The 26852-nt window shown below is 43.5% G+C and overlaps 1 long non-coding RNA gene across 1 annotated transcript; it reads right to left on the bottom strand.

Annotated features, from left to right (window-relative positions):
• Positions 1–7686: 7686 nt before the first annotated feature.
• On the bottom strand, positions 7687–25909 carry LOC311584873. The gene is made up of 4 exons (XR_014775023.1): positions 25801–25909; positions 13924–14050; positions 13670–13730; positions 7687–11649 (listed from the first exon to the last, which is right to left on the bottom strand). It is a non-coding gene; the product is annotated as an uncharacterized lncRNA (long non-coding RNA).
• Between the last annotated feature and the right edge of the window lie 943 nt (positions 25910–26852).

The raw sequence follows: 26852 nt of genomic DNA, 5'->3' as shown, positions 1-26852 counted from the left end.
GCTGTCTCACCACCGGGAAGCTGAGACTCCAATAACTCCGCATTCCATGAGGGCAGATGAGTCTACAGAACAGATAACTACAGACATTTTTTACTGAAACACAGAAGAATATACCTACTTCTCAGGACCTCGCAGAACCTTCTCCCAAACTGACCATCCGGGAGGTAAGAAAGCAGGCCTCAGCAGATACAGAAGGGGGAACCACTTCCTCGTGTGACCATCCGGGAGGTAAGAAAGCAAGCCTCAGCAGATACAGAAGGGGGAACCACTTCCTCGTGTGACCACATGGGAGGTAAGAAAGCAGGCCTCAGCAGATGCAAGAAGGGGGAACCACTTCCTCGTGTCCTCTCTGATGACCGTTGAGTGTAAATTTCTGAATGCTGGAGACTAAGACTGAAATTTACCTTTAAGTATAACAATGTAAAGACTATATAGGTCTATATACATCATTTGAAAAATTCACTATAGAAATTGATTACATTAGTTGGATCTACGTAGAAAATGTACCTTGACATAGAAAATAATCAGGATTATTAGCCACAGGCTTGCTTCATTCTCACGATCCTCCTGCATTGATGTCCAGCTAGCATGCAGAAATACTATGGAGAAAGGTATAAATGAAGCCCAATAGACTGCATCTGAACTCAGTAAGCACAGGCAAAAATATCTATGTTCCCAGGTCAGCCAGAGTTACAGAGGGAGACCCTGCCTGAAAAAAAAATAGGAAATAAAGAAATAAGTTAAATAGTAGGAGTGAATATTACTTTATGATGCCATACTTAAAGTGGTGTTTTGGAATGAATTTATATTAAAATTAAGATTATAGCCTGTCGTGGAGGCACATGCCATTAATCTCAGCACAGAGGAGGCAGAGACAGCCAGATCTGTGTGATTTTTGAGGCCAGTGAGGTCTGCATACAACAATGATCAATCAATTTTCAAGCAATGGTCGGCATAACCTGATCATTATTTCTTAAACAATACTCGGGAAAGTTTAATCATAAATTGCCCTGGACCAAAGCCAGTGTGATTACAAGATGGTCATAGCAACATAGCTGGAGCTAAATATTCTCTAAAGAAAAACCTTGATGCACTTCCAGTCCCAGCCCAACAGGTGTGCTATCCAAGCCTAGGCTAACTGCCAAGAAGTCCTTTACTGTAAAACATCTATAAAGCACGATGTTCCACGCTCACCTTCTATTGGTCTCAAAGCTGATTCTAAGGAACGTTTCTATATGTAACAGTATTTAGCCAGAGACTTTTATGTCCAGGATTTAACTTTCCTTCATACATTTTCTGACTTGGTGCTCAAAGTCAGAGCAAAAACTCTATCATTGTCTGAAGCCTTTGATCAGATGCTTTCATTCATTATTCTCTGGGGGAAAATGTTTTCCCTGTATGAATTTCCTAAGGGCTCAGAAACAAAGAGAAAAACAGTTTTATTAGAAATAGCAGCTTTCTAAACAACATTACACCTGGATACAGTGGTGATCAGCCTGAGATCTTTGGAACTATGTCAACCAAAGCCTCAGCAGCTGTTCTGGATGTCTACAGATCATGCTGGACAGTCAGGGGTCTCTGGAACTTTGTCAAGCTCTATGACTTCTCCTCACGTCTGTGACACACACCTGTTGGCTCTGTTTATTAACAATTAAACTTTATTATACAACCCAACTAGCATATACAAGAAGGAAAAAAAGGTTAAAGGGACAGAAGAGTAAACCTCCTGGAATCCGTCGGCAGGATGGGTCCTTAGGTGTCTCTGTCCCACGAGCTGGTCTGGTCCCTTCCTCTCTCTCTGCGCCTTCTCTCAACCTCTTGTTTTTCTCCTCACTACCTTCCCAGTCACATGTAAAGGGCGGTCTCCTTCTCCCTTCGAGGGTCAATTAGGAAAACAATAGCCACGGTGGGGTTCCCAGGTAGGCTTCCTGAATTCCAAGCCCAGGAAGGCTCCAAACAGTCTCTCACAAGGTATTCATGGTGTGTCCCAAGGGTAAAGCCCGCCAAGACTGCTTCCACCTGCGAAAAAGCTTAATCTTTCCCACACACACCATCTTCTGCATTATGAGAGTAGAACTCATATATGTGGTAAACATACATACATGCATCTAAAACACTTACACACCAAAGGAAATATTCACTTTATGGGTGTATAGGTTGAAAATAATTGCTTTGTTCTTTTTTTTTTTTGCTTTTTCAACACAGGGTTTCTCTGTGTAGCCCTGGCTGTCCTGGACTCGCTTTGTAGACCAGGCTAGCCTCGAACTCACAGCGATCCGCCTGCCTCTGCCTCCCGAGTGCTGGGATTAAAGGCGTGTGCCACCATGCCTGGCAATTGCTTTGTTCTTATATTTCTATTTTCCCATGCTTATTGAGTATTTGCATATTACTTGTCAATTGTGTGTTTTTGTTCATTTTCTTAAGTAGGGAAAAGTACCAACATTTTTTTTTTTTTTTTTTTGGTTTTTCAAGACAGGGTTTCTCTGTGTAGTCTTGGCTGTCCTAGACTCGCTTTGTAGTCCAGGCTGGCCTCGAACTCACAGCGATCCGCCTGCCTCTACCTCCCGAGTGCTGGGATTAAAGGCATGCGCCACCACGCCCGGCTAGTACCAACATTTTATTGACTTATATGAACTGTATATCCTTAATCTATGCTATTAGAGATTTTTCGTCACAATTTGTAAGAATTTTGATATTGTTTGCTCTTTAATGCTCATCTTTTGGGTTTTTTACATTTTTACTTTTCAAGACAGAGTTTCTTTGCGTAGATCCAGATGTCCTGGAGCTTGCTCTGTAGAACTTGCTGTCTTCCAGTTCATGGTTTCCTGCCTCAGCTGGGATTACAGTTGTGTACAAGGTCGTAGTGCTTGTCTTTGATACACATAAACTTTAAATTCCCAAACATCAAAGAATTCACCATTCTTTTTATTTTGTAATTTTTGATATGTTTTTCCTGTTTCAGGATCTCTCCTTTATCTGAGAACCAGTAAATGTGCCCAATTTCCATATTAATTTTAATGTTGTAATGTATGCATTGTTATGTGTATACGCTCATTTATTCTAATGTTTTCTTTTATTCTCTCTCTCTCTCTCTCCCCTTCCTTCTTCCTTTGGTTCTTTGATACAGAGTCCCTCAGTGTAGTCTTTTTTTTCTTTTGTTTTTTGTTTTTCGATACAATGTTTCTCTGTGTAGCTTTGGCTGTGCTGGATTCACTTTGTAGACCAGGCTGGACTTGAACTCACAGCAATCCGCCTGCCTCTGCCTCCCGAGTGCTGGGATTATTGGCGTGTGCCACCACGCCCGGCTCCTCTGTGTAGTCTTAACTGTCCTGCAACCCATTCTGTAGACCAGGCTGCCTCTGCCTCAGGAGTACTGCGATTAAAGGTGTGTGCCACTACTTCCCAGCATATTTTTCTAAGATTTATTTAGTTATTTTATGTGTATATGAGTTCTCTGTCTGCATGTGTGCCTGAATGCCAAAAGAGGGCATCAGATCACATTATAGATGGTTGTGAGCCACCATGTGGTTGCTGGGAATTGAACTCAGGACCTCTGGAAGAGCAGTCAGTACTCTCAACTGCTGAGCCATCTCTCCAGCACCTGTTTTTTTCTTAATAACTGACGATTTTTTAAATATTTTATGATGATCAGTACTCTTTTTCTTTAAAGCCTTTGTTCCTTTTTGTAACCAAGTGCTAATATTTTAGACGGTCTATTTATTAACACGTATGTTGCATTTTTCTTGTATTACACTTAATTATTTTACTCTGTAATTTTTATTAAGCATTGAAGAAAACTTCTTTCAAATATGTGTATATTACCTTTCAGTGTCTTATTTTTATTCTTTTTGTTGAAGAATCTCCTCAGAAGTCACAGTGTATTGCTCCCATTCCAAAGGGTCCAGCTCAGTGTTCCTTCATGTTTTGCGCTCATTTTGTAAATATTGGAAGATGGTCTCACAGGTAGTCTGTCCCATCTGTCCCATGGAGTAAAAGTATACAGTACTTTTTTTTTTACTTAGATCTATTACCAGCAAACTCCAATATGACTTACAGTGAATATATATGAAAATGAGTTCTTTTTCAAAATATTGACTCTTTGGGTTCATATACAACAGAACTGTAGGCACCATGCTTTAGTTTAGGGTTAAAAAAAAAAGTGCTACGCACATGAAGAGATGGGTTGCCTTGGTTTTTATTTGGCTCAACCAAGCAGATACACATAAACGTTTATGACTTCAAAGAGCCATTGACTATTTTCTAGTATCTAGATATCACCTCCAGTGATGGCACAATTTGAATCCACTATTTAAGATTTCTTCTTGGGGCCCTGGCTTTAAAGCATCCTTGATCTCCTTATCCATGTCCTCTGTAACATTTAAGGCCTTGATATCTTCCTCTTTGCCTTTCTTGTTCTGGACTAGGCTTGTTCTCTGCCCGTCACACTGACGTCCTGTTGCGGAATAACTTACTCCCGTAATCCATGAAGCTTTGAGCCTGTGTTCCTAGGATGTCAGGCTCCACGCTGTGTCCCATTCTTCTTTCAAGATTGACTCCATCTTTCCTCAATGTAACAAAAGGTTTTTGCTCTGAACACTTCCTTTCTGTTTTCTCTGTTGAGAGATGTTCTCTAATGGCAGCAATAGTAGGTCGACTTAGACCACTCTGAGTCATGGCAGGTCCATGGCTGTGCTCTTCCATACAACCTTTGGTCTTCAAGGTGTCTGTAAGGGTTGGGTGAGCCCTGTCCGGCTTCACGTGCTCACTGTGGTGAAGGTGTTACACCAACCTTCTGTACTTTCTGCGTTGGTGGTTTCTTCCCTGATGCATTAGCAGTGCTTGTGTCACTTGCCACCATTAACAGACTTCCTCGGTACAGCCTGCTGCTGGGCGACTTTGGCAAACTTTAGTAGCTTTAGTTGTCTTGGACTCTTTCCCTGAGATTTCTGTATCTGACTGTTGTCCTTGCAAGGCTCTTCAGACACTCTATCCTATCCCCATCTTAATATTTCCTGTTTTGACCTTGTCTTAAAGCTGCAGACTCCTTCTGTATCCCACTTTCATCACTTTATTACCTTTTCCAACCTTGTCCCAAGACTTCAGCCTCCATCTGTGTTCCATTTTCATCTCTTATTTGCTATTTTGAACTTTTCCTGAAGCTTCAGGCTTCATCCCCATCCTAAGCTTTTTTAGGTTGCCACATGGAGACACCGCTTGGATGGCTTTTGTGAGGGTGCTGGCTCCCTGGTATGGTAGGGCCTTTACAAGTTCCAAGGGAAGGCAACCATCTACCTGGCTCTTGGCAGGTGTCCATGCATGGTTGTCACCCTTACGTCCAAAGAATGAAGTCTTCCACTAGATGTATGCTCCACAAGTTGGTGCAAGGTTGGAAACCTTTCAGTCAATGGAATGAAGGACTCAGAATAGCTCTTCTCTATCAACACAGTTGACTTTGGGTAGCACGGTCAGTCAAATGTTGAAGCTAATAGAGTTGGCAACATCATGAAATGACTGGAGAATAATCAAATGTTTACATTTCACTAGGGTCCAATGTGAAAAACACTGTGGACCTGTAGAATTATTTCCTTAGGAGCATCTCACCAAGGAGCAGTAACAGGCTCAAGATCCAGAACTCAGAAACCAGACTGATTGCCCTAGTCAGCCACTAGTAAGACACCAGACTTAACCACACAGCTAACACATCAGAGGCAAGCCTCACAAATGATGGCTGCTTAAGGGGGTGCCCTAGCCCCTGCCTTCAAGACTCCATAGCTGGTTATGATTTCAACAGAAAGAACAAAGAATGAAAATCAACATTCTTTGGAGTGCACGTACTCCCTACCCACAATTGGGCACAGGATCTTAAAGTGCTCTCCTGCCCTAGTGGGATATTTGAGTGTTATGAACTAATCGTACACATCTCAGTTTCTTTCTGCAGAGTTCAGTGGTACCTAAGTTGTCTCGGCATACCTTAGCTCACCTGACTAGTATATTTGTATTTAAGAGATTTTCCATTATGATAAATTATAGAAAAAAATATAGTTGCCTTTAAAATGGCTTCCAACAATATGCTTCTAATTACAGAGAATGAATAGTTTTGTAGCTATAAAACCCAGTTGGTACTGTTGTGTGACATTTTTTCTCCCCAGAAAAGGAACCCAGGACAAACCAAAGTGTACATACCACCACAGTCCTCCTTGGTGATCCAATGAGATTTATTGAGGTTACATATAGAAACATGGGTGAGGGGTTACTTACAGGGCCAGGAATGTCTCAAAAACAGCTGCATCATCATAGTCCACCCCAACATGGGCAAATTCTCACAACAGCTAGGAACCTGGAAACACTGCATAGCCCGTAGACAGCTCAACACCTTGGAGAGTATCCTTTCCAAGTGACATAGTTGGACTAAGCGCTTGCATGAAGCTGGTCTGAGGTCAGGTCTTTTGCCTCCTATTTGCAGCTCACCTTCCGTTCATCAGAGAAAACTTCCAGCCATTGTAGCTTATTCTGGCAAGGAGGGGCCTAGTGATTCTTGTCAGTTTCAGTAACTTTTGGAGACCTTCTGAGTTGTTTGTCTTCCTGTGTAATGAGTTTCTTCCCTCCAGCATGAATGAAGGGTGCGATGTTTCAACGTCAGAGGAAACTGTTGCACAACAGGAACCGATTCACCAAGGATTAGTACATGGCATGAGTAAATGAAAAAATCTGAGTATTGTCAATATGATTCATTGAGAAAGATGCAATGTTATTTGGGCAACAATCAGCAAAAACACAAGCCTGGATTTCCTCTGTGCTAGTCTCGTAAAAAATGATTCTAGCTAGTCAAAGCTGTGATGAAATTGCCTCCACCTTGAATGCCTGTGTCACCTGACCCATGATGGACCAATTCCTGGTGCAGTTGGGATATTCTTCAAAAACTACTGATTGTTGTGAAATATTTCATTGCCTCAGCTATTGCTACAAGGTAATGGGCCAGAAGATTAAACAGGCTAACTGCTAAGCCTTGGGTTCGTATGAAACACCTGCTGCCTTCAATGGCAAAGGATCCTGCTGGACACCTCTTATAAAAATCAAGCCTTGCCATCACCAAGAAATGATATGAGTTAATTTGCATCCCCAAAATTATAGCTTTGTCAGTTTTGCTTCTATAATCCTTTGGCCAGCAATAGTTGGGACCTTACCTAGAGCACTGTCTCTGGTTTGGTTCTGGCCAGTTTCTTTTTAATTTACTAAAATCAAAACCTTAGTCATACTTGTGAATCACTGGTAGACTCTGCAAATACAACACCTTTTTCTGTAAATTCCCTTGTGTTTCCTTGGCTCAATCCCTGCAGAACAATGTATTTCTCATTCTCGTTCTTAGACTTAAGTTCCCTTGTCTGGCTCTTCTGCCTGGCATTTTTCAGATGGTACTTAGCATCATGGAAAGAACAGTCCTTCTATCCTCTCCCTGATGTTTAAAGGGATCTTCTGGTTCTATCTCCACCCACTGTGGCTTTTATTAGGTCAACGAACTTCCCTTGTAATCCTAGTTAGAGAGATTTTGGGTTTGTTTCATTTAAATCGTTAATGGTGTTTCCATTTTTCAATTTTTCTGTCAATTTGGAAAACTGTGACATTGTCCTTTTAATTTAACAAGATTAGCTTTGTGTGTTAGAAAGAGCTGGAAGATGATTCTTTTTCTTTCTTAAACCATTTTTGGACTCTGTTCTTCATTTGCATATTTCATTGAATCACGTCAACATATTCCCACCTTTACTCAACTTTATCATTTTTCTTTTTTGCTTGTGTGAGACTGTTGCTATGTACCCTTGCTGGGCCTTAATCTTGCTATGTTTCACGATCTGGATGTGAACTTCAGCTGTTCCACTCTCAGCCTCAACATTGCTGAGACTGCAGTCATCTACTCTACACCTAGATTTTACTTTGTTGTTTCAGTATAAAACATTCCCAGCATGATAATGTCTGTTCTGGTTGTTTACGTGAAGGATTTGAAGGATTTGTAATTATATGGATCTGTTTGCCTGTGCCTGACTTCCTTCCCTCTGGCATCAATTTGCAGTTCTGAGAAAAGTGTCAGGAACAAGTGTTTTCTCCTAAAAGTAAGCTAATATGTTAAATAAGAGATCGAGAGCAGTGTATCATTTTCATTTGAAAATAGAATTTACTATTCAAATTGTCTGTGTTTCCTTCATCCTTGATGAAAATATGTTTACATGCTGAAAAGAAGGCAGTACTTCCCAGAAGTCAGGCATCACTCATCTTATCTGAGCATCAGCGAGACGGCTCAGTGCAACAAGTCCGTGGCACGCAAGGCTGGCAGCCTGGCCTTGGTCACAATCTAAAGATGAATAGAAGTGGATCCCATCAAGTTGTCTTCCAGTCTCCACATGTCTGTGTGTGTAAAAACCCATAATCACATTGCACACAAAGGAAAAACTAATAAATTTTATTGCTGTTACATTATCTAGACTATATAGATAATTCCCTTAAATGGCAGTAGTTCAAGATGAAGTGCCAAATGGTAACTAATAAGGATATGAAGAAGCATGGAACATCAAATAATATATACATATCCCTAGCACAGCAAGCTATGCGGTGACATGTACAGTCAGCTGCTTATCACCCTACTTTCTTACACCGCTAATACATGAACATGGTACTTTGGATTTTCATATGATGTATGTAATGGTTTTTTATATGCAATTCTAGTAAACATTTTAACACTAACATTGTTAAAACATTTGACAAAACAGGACACATTGGGGGAACATCTTCAACCCTTGTACTTGTCCTCAGAAGGCTAACATATGAGAATCCAGATTCAAATCCTTGCCTAATGACTGACATTTCTGTCATGCTGGATAACAAGCATCATCTCAGAGGAATTTGTGAAATTATGAAAAGCACAACCAGGAACACCAACCCACCATCCTTTAACAGTCTCTCTTTCTTGAAAAGTATGGTCATACCCAGCCTGATATTCAATAAAACAATGGACCACTTAGATGGTGGGCAACCTATTCAATACAATGCAGTAGACAACTATCCATAATTAAGTCAAAGCACAGTGGAAGATGAAGAGAAGCCACAAAAAGAATGTAAGAGCAGCCTAATAAACTTCTGCAAATAAATTTGCCAAATGTATAGCAAACTTAAATACCTACTCCAAATGGTTCAAAGTACAACTCACTACCACAAGTCACTCCCACCATGACTCTCAAATGAACATGTAAATAGTTTACTTCCTTCAAGCTATGATGAAGAGATAAAACGAGTTATTCATGAAACTGAAGACAACTGTTATGTCTACAATCTTTACAAAATCATTAACAAGGATAGTGTTTTCCCTTGTATGAGTTCTTTCCTGTTTACTAACATCCAGATCATATAAAAAAGACTTCAGAATGTTTACAGGTCTGGAGACATGCCCAAGGAGTTAAGACAAATTCAGTCCTAGGACCAACATCAGGGTTTTGACAACTTCCTGACATTCTTCTTACAAGAAGATCCAAGGGTCCTAACCTTGGACACCAGCACTCACATGCATGTTCCCAGAGATGACACATGGACTTCACGTGATTAAAATGAAAAGAAATTGTTAAAGAAATAAATTTTTCCTCATGAATGCTTTTCTCATATTAACTTGAGCTCAATATGAGTGGGCTTGAGAGTTCCCATCTGCACAACTGTTCTAGTTTCTACTCCCGTCACTGCTGCGGGTTGACGATGTGAACTGAGCTTCCTCCTTTACTGCCGTCTTTGACACGTGCTGTCATGACACTTTCATGGTGACCCCATAACCCTCTGGAACCATAAGCCAAATTAAACAGCTTTATAAGTTTAATAAGCAGAAAATGCACTAATGCACACACACGAAGTTTTACAAATGGATGAGTTATTTCATGTAACTGAAGAGCAATATGAAATCAAAAAGGACAACCCTATCATTTAAATTCATAGTTTTTGTCAACGTGAGTTTGCAGGTACAAACAAAATGAAGAGGCATATCATTGTACTTGTAGAGACTGTTGACATTAATTGTTATTTTCTCCACAAGAAATAATGTTGGATAACTTAATGTGTGTTGGCTGAAGATCTTTCCAAATGCTTGACAGTAACAGTGTCCCTTCACTATGAGTCCTTTCAGGGCATCAAAGACTACTCTGATATGCAAAGATTTTAACAGACTGATCACACACTAAAGGTTTTACTCTTGTACAAAGATATCATGATGTGTAACAATTTACCACACTGACTACATTTGTAAGTCTTTGCAGTATGGCTTTTTCTCATGATTTCTGAAGACCGTTGCTACCTGCGCAGGCTTTCCCATTGCTCACATTTATTCACTGGGTTTTCTTGTAGTTTTAGGAGATCACTGTGACATGCAAAGGCTTCACAATATTAAAGACTTCACAATATTAAATACATTCATAGGGTTTCTCTCCAGTATGTTTTCTTTGATGTATTTGGAGATAACTGTGACATGCAAAGGCTTTTCCACATTGGTTACATTCATAGGGTTTCTCTCCAGTATGTGTTCTTGTATGTCTTCGGAGATGAAAAACTCTTGCAAAGCCTTTACCACACTGATTACATTCATAAGGTTTCTCTCCAGTATGTGTTCTTGTATGTATTCGGAGGTAACAGGGATACGGAAAGGCTTTACCACACTGCTTACATTCATAGGGTTTCTCACCGGTATGTGTTCTTTTATGGACTTGGAGATACTTGTGACATGCAAAGGCTTTTCCACACTGAATACATTCATAGGGCTTTTCCCCACTATGTGTTCTTTCATGCATTTGAAGGTGTATATGATGTGCAAAGGCTCTTCTACATTGCTTACATTCATAGTTTTTCTCTCTGGTACGAATTTCTTCATGTCTTCGAAGATGGCTGTGATGTGCAAAGGGTTTCCCATACTGATTACATTCATAGGGTTTCTCTCCAGTGTGTGTTCTTTTATGTCTTCCGAGATTACTGTGACATGCAAAGGCTTTACCACACTGATCACATTCAAAATGTTTCTCTCCAGTATGTGTTCTTGTATGTCTTCGGAGATGTGAAACTTGTGCAAAGCCTTTACCACACTGATTACATTCATAAGGTTTCTCTCCAGTATGTGTTCTTGTATGTATTCGGAGGTAACAGGGAAACAGAAAGGCTTTACCACACTGCTTACATTCATAGGGTTTCTCACCGGTATGTGTTCTTTTATGGACTTGGAGATACTTGTGACATGCAAAGGCTTTTCCACATTGAATACATTCATAGGGCTTTTCCCCACTATGTGTTCTTTCATGCATTTGAAGGTGTATATGATGTGCAAAGGCTCTTGTACATTGCTTACATTCATAGCTTGTCTCTCTGGTATGAATTTCTTCATGTCTTCGAAGATGGCTGTGATGTGCAAAGGGTTTCCCATACTGATTACATTCATAGGGTTTCTCTCCAGTGTGTGTTCTTTTATGTATTTGGAGATTACACTGCTGTGAAAAGGCTTCATCATATTCATTACTTTTGTAAAGTTTTTCTACAGTGTGAATTCTTTCATGCCTTTGAAGATGACTGGGATGTGCAAATGCTTTGACTCTTTGAGTATATTTAGATGATTTCTCTCCAGTATGACTGCTTTCACGCCTGTGAAGATATTTGGCACATATTAAAACTTTACCACATTCATTACACTGATGAATCTTTTTATCTATATGGATTAATCTCACAAATTGGTCTCAGTATAAAGATGAATCAGATATTAAAGATTTTATCCCTTTGTTTACATTCATGGTGTTCCCCTAAATTATAAGTTGTTTTTCATCTTCAAAAATACCGTGAGCATTTATTACATGGCTCAAGTTAGTAGCATGCTTTCCTATATGAGGCTTTTCACATTTCACATTTCACAACTGAGACCGTTGCTGCTACACTGATTACATTCATAAATTTTCCTATCGTGTGAGTCACACTACATTTGCTATGTGGACCAGGACAAACAGAAGAATTTCCCCATTCTTAGTAACCAGAGGGATTTTCTGCAGTGTGAGTTTGTTGATGCATTCCCAATGAAGTTGGAAAACCAATTAATTGTAAACTTGAATCACTAACTGGGGACTACTACAAAACTTCTAATAGTTTGGCAAGAGAGGGGTACTTTGCTTCTTTCAATATCCCTTATGTACACATGGCTTGTAAGCATTGTGACAACGGGTATATTATGAAAGGAATAAAAATGAATAAAAGGTTGCCACAATTTATTTACACAGTTTGACTTTGTGTTCCTCCTAAACATGTGGAATAGGGATTATGGATTCTCCATAACAACCTTGGAGCTGGTGTTTGCTATATTGTGGGTTCATTTTTCTTCCACTTTCTCCACCCTTACTCCACCCTTTTCAACTTCCTGACACTAGAGAGGAGAGAAAAAGGGATAGAAAAGAAGGGGGACAACGTTTGTTGACTATTTACAGCTGATTAGGGGCATCCAGTTCCTTGAGGGAGGTTTGATATTCGCCATCAGGAAACTATTTCTTCTTGTTGTTGTTTCTTCTTTGTGCATGACAACTTAACAAGCAACAACCAACAGCAAACAACCAGCAGCAAAGACTCACTCTCAGGCTTGGGCCCTTAGCCTTTAAATAATACCTCCAGAAAACTCCCCAGAATTCTAGACATCACCCAAATGCAGAAAAGAACTCCCACAGCCACGCGTGGTGGCGCACGCCTTTAATCCCAGCACTCGGGAGGCAGAGGCAGGCGGATTGCTGTGAGTTCAAGGCCAGCCTGGTCTACAAAGGGAGTCCAGGACAGCCAGGGCTACACATAGAAACCTGTCTCGAAAAACCAAAAAAAGAAAGAAAGAAAGAAAGAAAGATAATAACTCCTACTGGCAAAAATCACACCTCTTGTAGAGCATAAGGCAAATTACAGTCAAATACTGTCGACAATTTGAAGTAGTCCATACCCTACACCTGAGATTAAAATGGAAACATATCCTTATATTTCTGGTTTTTTTTTAAAAGAAACCAAAATTCCTAAATTGCCATTATATAACCTTCTTACCTCACTAAGATTACCAACATTACTATAACTATATTAGTACCATCGGCTTTGCTGTGCATATTATTTATTTGCTTATTAGAAGGTTGTACTTATCACCACAAATGATTGTATATTTTGCAGAATGTGTGGTATAAGACCAAACTGATGGGTAGTTCTACAATGTGGCTCTAATGAGATTATGATTCAAAAGGTTATAAGTATTATCACATTCTTTCCATGTCTTCTTTCTTCAATAAATGCCTTGCAAACACAAATCAGATTCCTGACACTGAGGCACATAGTCCTTTGAGAATTTAATAATCAGCAACACATGTAAGGCTGCACTTTTTTAAAAAAATTATTTATACAGCATTCTGCCCACATGTATGCTGTAGGCCAGAAGAGGGCACCAAATCTCACTATAGAAGGTTGTGAGCCACCATGTGGTTGCTGGGATTTGAACTCAGGACCTTTAGGAAGAACACATGGTGCTCTTAACCTCTGAGCCATCTCTCCAACCCAAGGCTGCACTTCTTTACACTGTTGTTTTTCTTTAAAATTTCCAGGACACATCAGAATTTCCTCATAGGAAGAGTTGTGTCAGCTTACACATGACAATTACCTTCCTTGTGTTCTAGAAAGTTGGCGTTGTCCTCCAATATTGTGTTCCTCCCAATTATAGCCTAAAATACAATACCAGAAAATGTATGATACACTTTAGAAATTATGGAAAATTTAAATTATTATATTCAACAAACCTTAGAACCATGCCTGAATTATCCATCTCATTCCCAATTAAAATTCTTTAAGAGCATCAATAATGAAGAAACTGTTGTCCTCTTATTTTAAAAGGGGAAAGAAAATCCATAGTCTTACCTACAGCAGTGAGGTTCCTGTAGGTCTCCAGCATCACATCTTTGTAGAGACTCTTCTGGGAAGGATCCAGCAAAGCCCACTCTTCCCGAGTGAAGTTCACATGCACATCATGATAGGTCACTGCATCCTAAAATATCCCATACATGTGTAAACAGAAAGCAGCATGCAGACAATATTGGACACGTATATTTCATTGACAGTATATTCCTAATGTTGGTGCATTTCCTACTTATTTTCTGATACACAAGTTCTACTGTAATCACCAAGTCATTCTAGAAGGAAATTACTGCACTCTCTGGATAGTATGTAGCCTTGCAAGGGAAATGCCAATTAACACACATAGAAAGAAAGAAACAAACAAGCAGATCAACAGTACTGGGTACACATCAGAGAAACTGTGTGAACAATTATTAAGTACAAAAGGTGAGCAAGCTGAGTGTACTGGGTTATGCCTTTAACCCCTGAACTCAGGAAACAGAGGCAGACGTCAGCCTGGTCTATGCACTGAGCTCTAGGACAGTCATAGTTACATAAGAACATTGAGCCTTTCCTTCAAAATTCAACCAAACAATCATAAAACGTATAAGTAGCTCAAAAGAATTATACACGCGTTTATGTTTGCTATTCATCTTCCAGAATCCGAGGTGCCACATGAATAAGATCTTATTAAAGAGTTAGCCATGAAGAGATAAAAATATCACCTGTGCAAATATTGATCATAAATGAACAGCCCAGGGCAGAAGAAGGGGTTCACCAGTGAAGAGCTCTTGCTGGCCCTGGAAATAAGTGGGCTCACTTGCTGGCTCACTTGCCAGTCCTTACGCTGGGGACCACAAGGAGCCATTACTCGATGTTCAGGGGCTCTGAGGCCATCTTCTGACTGCTGTGAGGACCAGGCGCACAGGAGCTGCAGATTCATGCGTACAGGAAAAACGCTCATACTCAACTCCAACGTAAATTCAAAACAAACACACTCGGGAGAAGAAAGAAGGCCATGCACCTGCAATGACTCAGGAGGCTCAGGCAGTATTGATTTCATGAATGTATGCTTTCCCATGAAATAAAGTAGTACTCTGCCGAATTTCAAAATTCACAATGCGGTTGAAGTTCATCAGAACAGCATGTGCTTGACATGTACAAAAACCTACATTGCAGGCCCATCAGCCAGTATTATAAAAAGGGGGCCACGTTAACCCAACACTGCAGAGCCAGAGCCAGGTAAATCTCCAACTCTGAGGCCTGCATAGTCTAGGTACCTACGCTGAGGACAGCCGGGGATATACAGAGAAACTTTGTCTTCAAAAACAGAATCAATAAGATTAAATAGATAAAAAACATTAGGCTATCAAAACAAATTAGTGACTTAGTGACAGAGTCTACAATGGTGAAGGCAGGACAGCATGAGAAGGAAGCACACCGAGCAGTTTCAACAACAGCACAGTAGACACAAAGAACAGGAAATGGGTTGAATCTGGAAACCCTCAAATCCCATCCCCAATAAGGAATTTCATCTGAAAGGCATTCTCCTGAAAAAGCTTTCACAAGCTCCCCAGAGAAAGCCACCAAGGAGAGACAGGTGCTCACAGACATCATCCAACTGCGTTCGGACCCGGTCACTACAGGCCCGTGGTCATGCCCTAAGGAAAACGCGTCTTGTCTAACTTCAATGATCCTGAAAGTTGACAAGAGGACTTAGGGTATTCAAATGTCCAGAGGGTTTTTTTGTTGGTGGTGTTGGTTTTTTCTTTCTTTTTTTTTTTTTTTTAATTGTTTGTTTTCTTTTGGGTTTTCTGTTTTGTTTTGTTTTTGTTTTTTTTTTCATTCAAGGCAGTCTTTTGTTTGACACAACATGTAAAATCAGAAATGAAATTCTATCTTCCCAGTATACAATGGCACAGAATGCCCCTTCCCATTTCAATTGAGTGGAATAAGTACAGAGTGAGGGAAGATTGGACCGAAGACAGAAACCCAGAGAGGCAAAAGCCAAATCCTGTAGCTCTGTCTCAGACACTGGGGACTTGAGTTGCGAAGGGCTGAGATGGTCCGATCCATGCAACGTCTGCCACGCCCCCCAGTTTTGTTGCTACCACTACTTCTCTGCAGCTCTGGATGGCAGCTGTCTCGCAGCTTGGGGATCTCAGCATCTTGCAACCGAGGCTTCATCCTCACAGCTGCAAGCAATGAACTCTCATTGTCTCCTCATGAGGCCCTGACTCTGTGAAACAGATGGCTGAAGCCGTGTTCAACTGAAACCATAGGCTTAAAAACTCATGACCTTATGTTTTACATCTTTCTTGTTTCCAAAACCAGCACAACATGGGTGTTCCTGCCAAGTTGGGATGGACCCGCTACACTTGGAGCACAGTCACAGCAGGTTCTGTAGGGAGTTGTTTCCTGGGACTGGAATCACTTTGCCTACTCCTTGCATCCACTGAAGGCTTGGGCGGAGGGACTAGTACCCTTTGAACGCCGTCTTTGATTTTGAATCCAGAGAAGGGTCCTTCTCTTTAATGGCGATATTCTTGAATTTCAATTCTGCTTCAGCACTTGACTGCTATCTGAAACTGCATGCTTCTTCTCAATCAACCATAGATTTTTTTATTTCTTTTTACCCCACTTGTTGCTTTTTTTTCCACTATAGTCCTGAATGAGACAGATTCATTATTCCATCGAAGAAATCAGCTCATTATTTTTCAATTCCTCCTTACTTAATTTCTTGTGTCATGGACAGAATAAGAAATACTTTGGGTCAAAATAGCACACAAATGACCTTGAGATTAGTTTTTTCAGTTTCTACTTTGCATTGAAATCCTTTGACCTTGACTTCCTCTTTCTGCATTACTCTCGATAATCCAGTATCTTATTGGTTCTACAAAAGCAGCTGATTAAGCTTTGTGTAGAGATTTCTATGTTGTGTGCCATCTAAAGGCCTGCAGAAGACAACATTTCTGCTTCTGTCTAGCAGAAATTCACTTTTTGTATACCATTTGCATACCAAATGCATCAAATGCGTACATTAAATATGAGCAATTTTACACTAAGTATAACAACTCAACATGACTTTAAACTAATTTTAATTAATATCTGTTGAAAATCCCAACCCATTGCTCTCAGAGTTTATTCCACACGCTAAATACACAATCCTGTGTCACACTCACTTTCACCATTCAATTCTGGTGGATGTTTTATTTTCACTCTTTTTGTCTTCTCCACTTAGTGATATTTATTGGGATAGCTCTTATGTGACAATAATAATGTGTTCCGTGTCACTAAACTCTACACATATGTCCCCTGTCTATGGTTTTATCTATTACTTCATATCAGTTTAAGTTTCAAGCACGTATTGTAGTTTGCCAAATTATTACATAGAATGACATCTTTTATCGTTTACTCCACTGTAAACAGCACCATTAAAATGATGTATTTTCAAAAAAAGGAAAAGAAAAAGGAAAGATGTTGGCTATATTCAACCCAAAGGAAATTTTTATACAATTCATAAGCTGATTCCAAATCTATGTGACATGTGATAAAACTCACAATTCCCAGCAGGAGTCTGAAGAAATAGAATACACTTTGGCACAGCGTAATTTCTGCACCTACCACGAAGTTACAACAACCAAGAATGTGTACAATATGTGTGAAAGGATGGAGGACGCAGAGAGAAAGCCAGGAACACAAGCCCCAAAATATGTTCAAATTTCACAAAAAAAGCCCAAGCAAACTGTGGCAGGAAAAATGTAAACTTGACCAGTGTCACCTATGATTGTTATGTGTACAGAAATTAAGAACAGACTTGGCAGCTCCCACAAAAATAACTCAAAGTGACCTCTAAATTGTTGTATTTCTGGCCCTCCAGCTACTACTGCTCTTTCTTCCAGACATAGAGCCCCATGCTCTCCAGCTCTCTCTGGAAATGGAGCTGATCTGAAAGTGGCCTATGGCTTTGCAGCCCCTCCTGACCATGTTAAGGCAATCTGAGCCCTTCTCTCTCTCTCTCTCTCTCTCTCTCTCTCTCTCTCTCTCTCTCTCTCTCTCTCTCTGTCTCACACACGCACACGCACACACACACACAGAGCTTAATATTGTAATAATGGTTGCTTCTGCCACATGGATTCTGGCACAGGATGTGGAATACACTCTATCCACCTCACAACACTATGTGTACCTGAAAACCCTCTGCGGCTCAGAAACTCCTTTTAGTTTCTAGAATATTTGTAAAATGTATCACATAAAACTAAATATGGAAACTAACACTCAGGACATTTAGAAACCGTATCTCAAGTTTTCCTATATGTCTTCCCATTGCACACCAAAAGCAATCCCTACACCCTGGGTAGTGATAGTGCAAGCACCACAGCTTTATGTTGCCGGGGCTGCAGGGCCTCCCCCTTTGCAAGGACTCCACACTCAGGGAGACTCATAGGCCAAGATCGCCACATGTATGAAAAGAACAGTCTGGATCATAGTCCATCCCTGTCCCAGCAGACTGGAGTCTTACATTCTAGTCTGCCAATCTCATCTGCCTTGTCTGGGGTCAGCGGCCCCCACACTCACCATGGCATGGCCTGCGGTCTCCCCACACTCAACATGGCATGGCCTGAGGTCTCCCCACAGTCAACATGGCATGGCCTGTGGTCTCCTCACACTCAACATGGCATGGCCTGTGGTCTCCCCACACTCAACATGGCATGGCCTGAGGTCTCCCCATACTCAACATGCATGGCCTGTGGTCTCCCCACACTCAACATGGCATGGCCTGTGGTCTCCCCACACTCATCATGGCATGGCCTGAGGTCTCCTCACACTCATCATGGCATGGCCTGTGGTCCCCTCACACTCATCATGGCATGGCCTGTGGTCTCCTCACACTCATCATGGCATGGCCTGAGGTCTCCTCACACTCATCATGGCATGGCCTGAGGTCTCCTCATACTCATCATGGCATGGCCTGTGGTCTCCTCACACTCACCATGGCATGGCCTGTGGTCTCCTCACACTCATCATGGCATGGCTGTGGTCTCCTCACACTCATCATGGCATGGCCTGAGGTCTCCTCACACTCATCATGGCATGGCCTGAGGTCTCCTCACACTCATCATGGCATGGCCTGAGGTCTCCTCACACTCATCATGGCATGGCCTGTGGTCTCCTCACACTCATCATGGCATGGCTGTGGTCTCCTCACACTCATCATGGCATGGCTGTGGTCTCCTCACACTCATCATGGCATGGCCTGTGGTCTCCTCACACTCACCATGGCATGGCCTGTGGTCTCCTCACACTCATCATGGCATGGCCTGTGGTCTCCTCACACTCATCATGGCATGGCCTGTGGTCTCCTCACACTCACCATGGCATGGCCTGTGGTCTCCTCACACTCACCATGGCATGGCCTGAGGTCTCCCCACACTCACCATGGCATGGCCTGTGGTCTCCCCACACTCAACATGGCATGGCCTGAGGTCTCCCCACACTCATCATGGCATGGCCTGAGGTCTCCCCACACTCATCATGGCATGGCCTGTGGTCTCCTCACACTCACCATGGCATGGCCTGTGGTCTCCTCACACTCATCATGGCATGGCCTGAGGTCTCCTCACACTCATCATGGCATGGCCTGTGGTCTCCTCACACTCACCATGGCATGGCCTGTGGTCTCCTCACACTCACCATGGCATGGCCTGTGGTCTCCTCACACTCATCATGGCATGGCCTGTGGTCTCCTCACACTCACCATGGCATGGCCTGAGGTCTCCTCACACTCATCATGGCATGGCCTGTGGTCTCCTCACACTCACCATGGCATGGCCTGAGGTCTCCTCACACTCATCATGGCATGGCCTGAGGTCTCCTCACACTCATCATGGCATGGCCTGTGGTCTCCTCACACTCATCATGGCATGGCTGTGGTCTCCTCACACTCATCATGGCATGGCTGTGGTCTCCTCACACTCATCATGGCATGGCCTGAGGTCTCCTCACACTCATCATGGCATGGCCTGAGGTCTCCTCACACTCATCATGGCATGGCCTGAGGTCTCCTCACACTCATCATGGCATGGCCTGTGGTCTCCTCACACTCATCATGGCATGGCCTGTGGTCTCCTCACACTCATCATGGCATGGCCTGAGGTCTCCTCACACTCATCATGGCATGGCCTGAGGTCTCCTCATACTCATCATGGCATGGCCTGTGGTCTCCTCACACTCATCATGGCATGGCCTGTGGTCTCCTCACACTCATCATGGCATGGCCTGTGGTCTCCTCACACTCATCATGGCATGGCTGTGGTCTCCTCACACTCATCATGGCATGGCCTGTGGTCTCCTCACACTCACCATGGCATGGCCTGTGGTCTCCTCACACTCATCATGGCATGGCCTGTGGTCTCCTCACACTCATCATGGCATGGCCTGAGGTCTCCTCACACTCATCATGGCATGGCCTGTGGTCTCCTCACACTCACCATGGCATGGCCTGAGGTCTCCCCACACTCACCATGGCATGGCCTGTGGTCTCCCCACACTCAACATGGCATGGCCTGAGGTCTCCCCACACTCATCATGGCATGGCCTGAGGTCTCCTCACACTCATCATGGCATGGCCTGTGGTCTCCTCACACTCACCATGGCATGGCCTGTGGTCTCCTCACACTCATCATGGCATGGCCTGAGGTCTCCTCACACTCATCATGGCATGGCCTGTGGTCTCCTCACACTCACCATGGCATGGCCTGTGGTCTCCTCACACTCACCATGGCATGGCCTGTGGTCTCCTCACACTCATCATGGCATGGCCTGTGGTCTCCTCACACTCACCATGGCATGGCCTGAGGTCTCCTCACACTCATCATGGCATGGCCTGTGGTCTCCTCACACTCATCATGGCATGGCCTGAGGTCTCCTCACACTCATCATGGCATGGCCTGAGGTCTCCTCACACTCATCATGGCATGGCCTGAGGTCTCCTCACACTCACCATGGCATGGCCTGAGGTCTCCTCACACTCATCATGGCATGGCCTGAGGTCTCCTCACACTCATCATGGCATGGCCTGAGGTCTCCTCACACTCATCATGGCATGGCCTGAGGTCTCCTCACACTCACCATGGCATGGCCTGAGGTCTCACACTCACCATGGCATGGCCTGTGGTCTCCCTCACAACTCCTTACAGCTGCATCAGAGCAGAATCCTGTTAAGAACCTGCAGGCCACGTCCCACTGCTGTCCCTGATTGCTAGGCCTGCACAGAGTCCCTCATTAGCTTGGACCACCCAGTTGGGCCTCTGGACAGTATGAGCTCCTCTGCTGAGGATTCCGGACCAAATGACTGAGACAGCACAGGCCTCCCCCTTCCTGCCCTCTACCCTTCATTCAGACAGCCTTAGTCTGGTAAATCTGTATTTTAGTAGAATCTTGTACTTTCTTAGGTTACCTGTTCATCTTCCAAACCAAAGAGGCCTTTTGCATGAACATTCCATTGAACACTCACACAGCAGTGCAGCCGTCTCCACCTCCCAGCTGGGGAGTTCTCCAGCCAAACCTCTGCCAAATTCAAACAGTGACAGCAGCTGAAGCCATAAGTTGCCAAGAATTTGAAAGCAAGAAGTGGAAAATGGGCCAGGCGTGGTGGCTCACGCCTTTAATCCCAGCACTCGGGAGGCAGAGGTAGGCGGATCGCTGTGAGTTCAAGGCCAGCCTGGTCTACAAAGTGAGTCCAGAACAGGCAAGGTTACACAGAGAGACCTTGTCTCAAAAAACCAAAAAACAAACAAAAAAAAGAAGTGGAAAATGGGAAGTAAAAGAATAAAAGTACACTATAGAGCACTAACCGCTGTTAGCCGCCTAAGGACTGCGTGTGCCATGCATTACCATGTGCTACTAACTGACCTAAGTATATTTATGAATGTAAATATAAACGAAATACAAACAACAAAAACATTGCCAACACTGTGTTGGTAAGTACTGCTTCGAATCAGATGGCTTATAAAAATAACCATGAGGCAGAATTTGTAAATCCATCTATTCCTTTGTTCCATAAAGCTGGAGTTTACTTTAAAAAAATAAAATAGAAAGGAAAGGACACGATTTCTCCTAGGTGTGGTGGAAAGCTATTATAGATAAAAAGGAGAGCGCAGCCAGAGGCAGGGGCAATGGGGAGAGCCCAGAGTGGACATGACCCTGAGCCAAGTGAGGAGAAGGAGGTGGGAGAAGACCAAGAGGACAAGAGGCTAAATTATAGATGAAAAAGACCAGGTAACCAAAATGGTTGGATGACAAGAAGAAGGGCAGCAGGGAGAAGGACCACCCAAGCCTTGGGCTAGAGGGCAGGGTATGGCAGCCACACTCTAGAACAAGCAGGGATGGAGGGATTCTGGGAGAACCTGGCAGTAAGGTCTGATTTGATTTGTTAACTAGGCCCCCCAGCCATTCCCAGGGTTTGCAACCTAACAGTAGGGTGGAATGAGAAGGTTGTTATCTCTTATGCTATTTTTTTAAAAATTGAAACAGGCTTTATAGTTCAATATTCTCCAGGGACTAGACACATGTACTGGGGCACATCAAGTATTACTCAGTTCTCTTCTCTCGGGCTGTGCAGATTCACACAGGAAAAATAATAATCCTGTTAGGCACAGCCACCCAGTTTGTCCAGATCTGTGTTGGCTACAGTAATTTCATTTCCAGAAACAAGTTCACTTCCTTACCCAGAGCCTTGATTTCTCTGGTCTCCGAACCCCCAAAATGGCCATTTCAACTTTTACTGATCATCGAAAATTGATCACCTGACTCCTCAGGGCTAATGCCAACTACTGCCAAAGCTGGAAAGCTCTCACCTTCCTTCCTCCCCCTATTTGTGTGTGTGTGTGTGTGTGTGTGTGTGTGTGTGTGTGTGTGTGTGTGTGTTGTGACTAAACCAGCTTCAAAGTTAGTCAGTGAACTCAAGCCCCTCTTTATTTTTAAGTTACCCCTAAAAGCCATGGACGTCAGAGGACACTCACCCACTGGCCCCTCCCCTCCTCACACACCAGTCAGGGCCCAGCCTGGGAGGCGCTGCAGGATTCTCTTCCAGGCACTGGGCAGCAGAGGCAGGGTTATGTGTTCAAGGCAATTCTCAATTACAAAAGGTAAGACAAGCCTGAGCTACAGAAGATATTCCTCTAAATAAAAAAATAATAATAATAATAATCAAAGCAACTGAGAAAAAGAAATGAAAAAAAAATTTTTTTTTTTGAGAGAGGGTTTCTCTGTGTAGCCTTGGCCATCTTGGACTCACTTTGTAGACCAGGCTGGCTTCGAACTTACAGTGATCCACCTGCCTCTGCCTCCCGAGTGCTGGGATTAAAGGCGTGCGCCACCACGCCCGGCTTAAGAAATGAAATTCTTAATAACCAGGAAGCTGGAGAATAAATACAAGAGGTTAGAGCAGCGCTGCTTGAAAGAAAATAATATTTAAAAACTAACACCAACAGGTGACTTTTGAAAGAGATAACTGTAATTTATATTTAATTATATAATTGGAAAAAACACAAGCTATACTAACTTTAGGGTAGGTCAGGCCATTCTGTTGTTAGAGGGAACATCACTGATAAGACACTGCCTGACCTTGCCTCCCTGTGCAATGGTGGCTGCTGAGCCCACTCACCTGACACACAGCGCTACAGCCAATGGCCTGTGTCTCAGATTTCTCACCTGACGTAACTATGTCAATGAGGACCGCACAGATCTACACAGGACACTCCCCCAACTGGAAATTCAGCATTCGTTGGCTCAAGCTGACCTCCCCAAGATGTACACACCCCGACCTGATCTGTTTTCATTCACATGCGTAAAATAATAACACACTCCGGGAAATTACAAAATCATTCACCCTGCCTCAGTCAGGTCTTTCTTCATGACGGTGACCCCTGCAGCTGACTCCCTTAACCTTCCGTCCCTGAGCTAGCTGTTGCCTACCCTGCTTCACCCTGCAGTGTACACAGGAAACTGTTCCTCCTCTTCCGGTTTGAAGGCAGAAGCCATGATCTACATGGAAATCCTTTTCCTGTTACTGCAATGGACACTTCATTACAGGACTTAAATGATTACTTTTAAAACTCTGTTATAGTGCAGCCTTTCAAATTAAAGTGTTTAGTTAGTTTAATCCAAAAGAAAGCAAGGTCACTGCCCTGGAGAGCAACAGACGGGGCCCCTGAGTCACCATGGCTTGTCTCAGGAACATTTTTCTATGATGTCAGCAGAGTTGGCTATCTACCAAGTCGATCACACACTGGGATAAACTCAGGAGGAGTCGAATAAAACAATACTGCAAAGTGGGAAGACAGGGTGTCTCAGGGACATTACTGGCCAAGCCCACATTGGCCTTGGCACTGATAACCACACCCCCATTTGGCGGGAAGAACGGGGCTCTCAGAATCTGGTGTGAGCCCCTCACAAAGGCCCTGGCTTCAGACCAACACCAACTCTCCAAAGCATATTTCTGGATTTAGAGTAGGACATTTGCTTCTTTTCCCCCTCTCTACCCCACAGCCTTAGAGAATAGTCCCAAAAACCTATGCCCCATTCCAGGCCGGCCTGGTGTACAAAGCATGTCCACGACAGCCAAGGGTACCCAGAGAAACCCTGTCCAAAAAACCAAAACATAAGGCCCAGGCTGTTACTGGTTTTACCAAGCATGTTTCTGAGATTAAGGAGCTATGTTGCCAGGCATGGTGGCGCACACCTTTAATCCCAGCACTCAGGAGGCAGAGGCAGGTGGAGCTCTGTGAGTTTGAGGCCAGCCTGGTCTACAAAGTGAGTCCAGGACAGCCAAGGCTACACAGAGAAACTGTGTTTCAAAACAAACAAACAAAAAGGAGGAACTGTGTCATTCTCTATAAATCCCTCAGGGAAAGAAAGCCTTGCTTGGTCAGGCCAGCCCTCAACACAACTGCGCTGTTCCTTTTCACATGGTGTCACCAGATGTCTTGCCACATGGGTGGAGGAACTGTGCTTTTCTCAAGTAGAAAACTGGGCCATTACGGCAGGCCAGGCCTTACTGTTGCTTGTGACCCTGTGATGCCCCACTGGGCAGCTTGTTAGAGACCTGCTCTTTGATATGTGGTCGGCACTAGTAGCTGACTGTAAATCAGGGCTGTCTCCTTTGTTATGACTAGAAGCAATATTTCTGGAATATTCTGGAGAACAAACACATGTGTTTTAGCATCCTAATCGCCAACAGAACCAGTTAGCATACTAGCTACCTGTGGGCTGTTTTAGAGGCCATCCTACCTCAGCGAAATTCTACTTGGCATGACTTAGTATTGCTTTTCTTTCTTTCTTTTTTTTTTGTTTTTAGAGATAGGGTTTCTCTGTGTAGCCTTTTCTGTCCTGGATTCACTTTGTAGACCAAGGTGGTCTCGAACTCACAATGATTCACCCGCCTCTGCCTCCAGAGTGCTGGGATTAAAGGCGTGCGCCGCCATGTCCAGCTGTGACTTATTATTTCCTATGCATTGGTAAATCCTTTTCATAATCAGTTCTACTCCGTTACATCATAGTTTAGTATTAAAGTGCTACCCAACGTGAGATTAACTCCAAACGGATCATACAAGTAAATTGTAAACGCCAAGGGCAGAAGATGCCAGAGAATCTAGGGCTCTCCGAGTTTGGCCTCCTCCCAAGGATTCTGTTACCCACAAGCCTCTGCTCCAAATGCTCTGAGCAGAAGCGTCCCCCATAGTGAAGTTATTCAGACGCCGATGCCACCGCTGGGTCCAAGCCTTAGAAATCCCAACCTCACAGGAAGCCACAGGTTCGTACCCACCACAGGGAAGGACCCCAGCTCTGGCTGCTCACCCGGCTGCTCCCCACCGTTGTGGGCAGCGGCCACGCACTCACCATGTCTGCGCTCCCCCAAACAGCACCCAGCAGCCGCACGCTCACAGCACACCAAGCCAAGGGATGCAAGTCGGCTCAGCAGGGGAACAGAATGGGCAGCATGGCTCCCGGAAGAACCCGCCTCTTCCTCCTCCTCGAGGCACTGACTGGTCAGTGAGTCTTGAGTGACAGGGGGTTAGGGTTGGGTTAGTGTGCCGAAGGGACACAGCATAGCGTTTCCTGGCTCAGGCTTTTCGGTCCAGGGCTAGACCTTTTCCAGGTCTGCAGAGATTTGCATGTCATTAGCACCTGTGCCTCTCCTACAATGGCCTACCCTTCTGTCTTCCAGCACTCACGAGGTTCTTCCTCTTCCTCCTCCTCCTGGACTCAAGGTGACCATTGACACAATCCATTCCTTACCTTAGAGCATCGGGAACGGGACTGATCTGAACCACGCGGGGAAGGGTTCCAAGGATATAAACAATTAAAGAGAGATTTTAGGAAACAAAAATAAGATTTTTTTTGTCGTCTGTGACTTCATGCCGGGGTCAGGTAAACTGCAGCTACTTTTTACCCGGCAGGTACGAGACTTAAGACAATCCTGAGAAAAAGCAGAAAATAGATGACAGACTCGACGGCACACTATTGTAGGCTAGCACATCTTCCTCATTGGGCTGGAGGAAAAAAACCCACATCTGTATTAACAGGGATTCTTTAGATGAACAGATCTGATAAAATGAATCCCTAATCCCTATATATGTAAAAAGTGGATAATGTAAGAATAGCTCAGCCGGGCATGGTGGAGCACGCCTTTAATCCCAGCACTCGGGAGGCAGAGGCAGGCGGATCGCTGTGAGTTCGAGGCCAACCTGGTCTACAAAGTGAGTCCAGGACAGCCAAGGCTACACAGAGAAACCCTGTCTCGAAAAACACAAAAACAAAAAACAAAAAAAGGCTCACCATCTGTGGTCCAATTAAAACAATGGCTGTTCACCGATGGGAAGTTGAATGTCAGTCCATGTGGCTGGATGTCTGTGTTGGTCTTCAGTATTCCCCAGAATTTTAAAAATGAG

Source organism: Acomys minous (assembly GCF_964271855.1).
Source record: "Acomys minous genome assembly, chromosome: 2".
In the NCBI taxonomy this organism is placed as follows: Eukaryota; Metazoa; Chordata; class Mammalia; order Rodentia; family Muridae; genus Acomys; species Acomys minous.
Note: the sequence above shows the minus strand (reverse complement) of the source record. Positions and strands in the feature narration are given on the sequence as shown.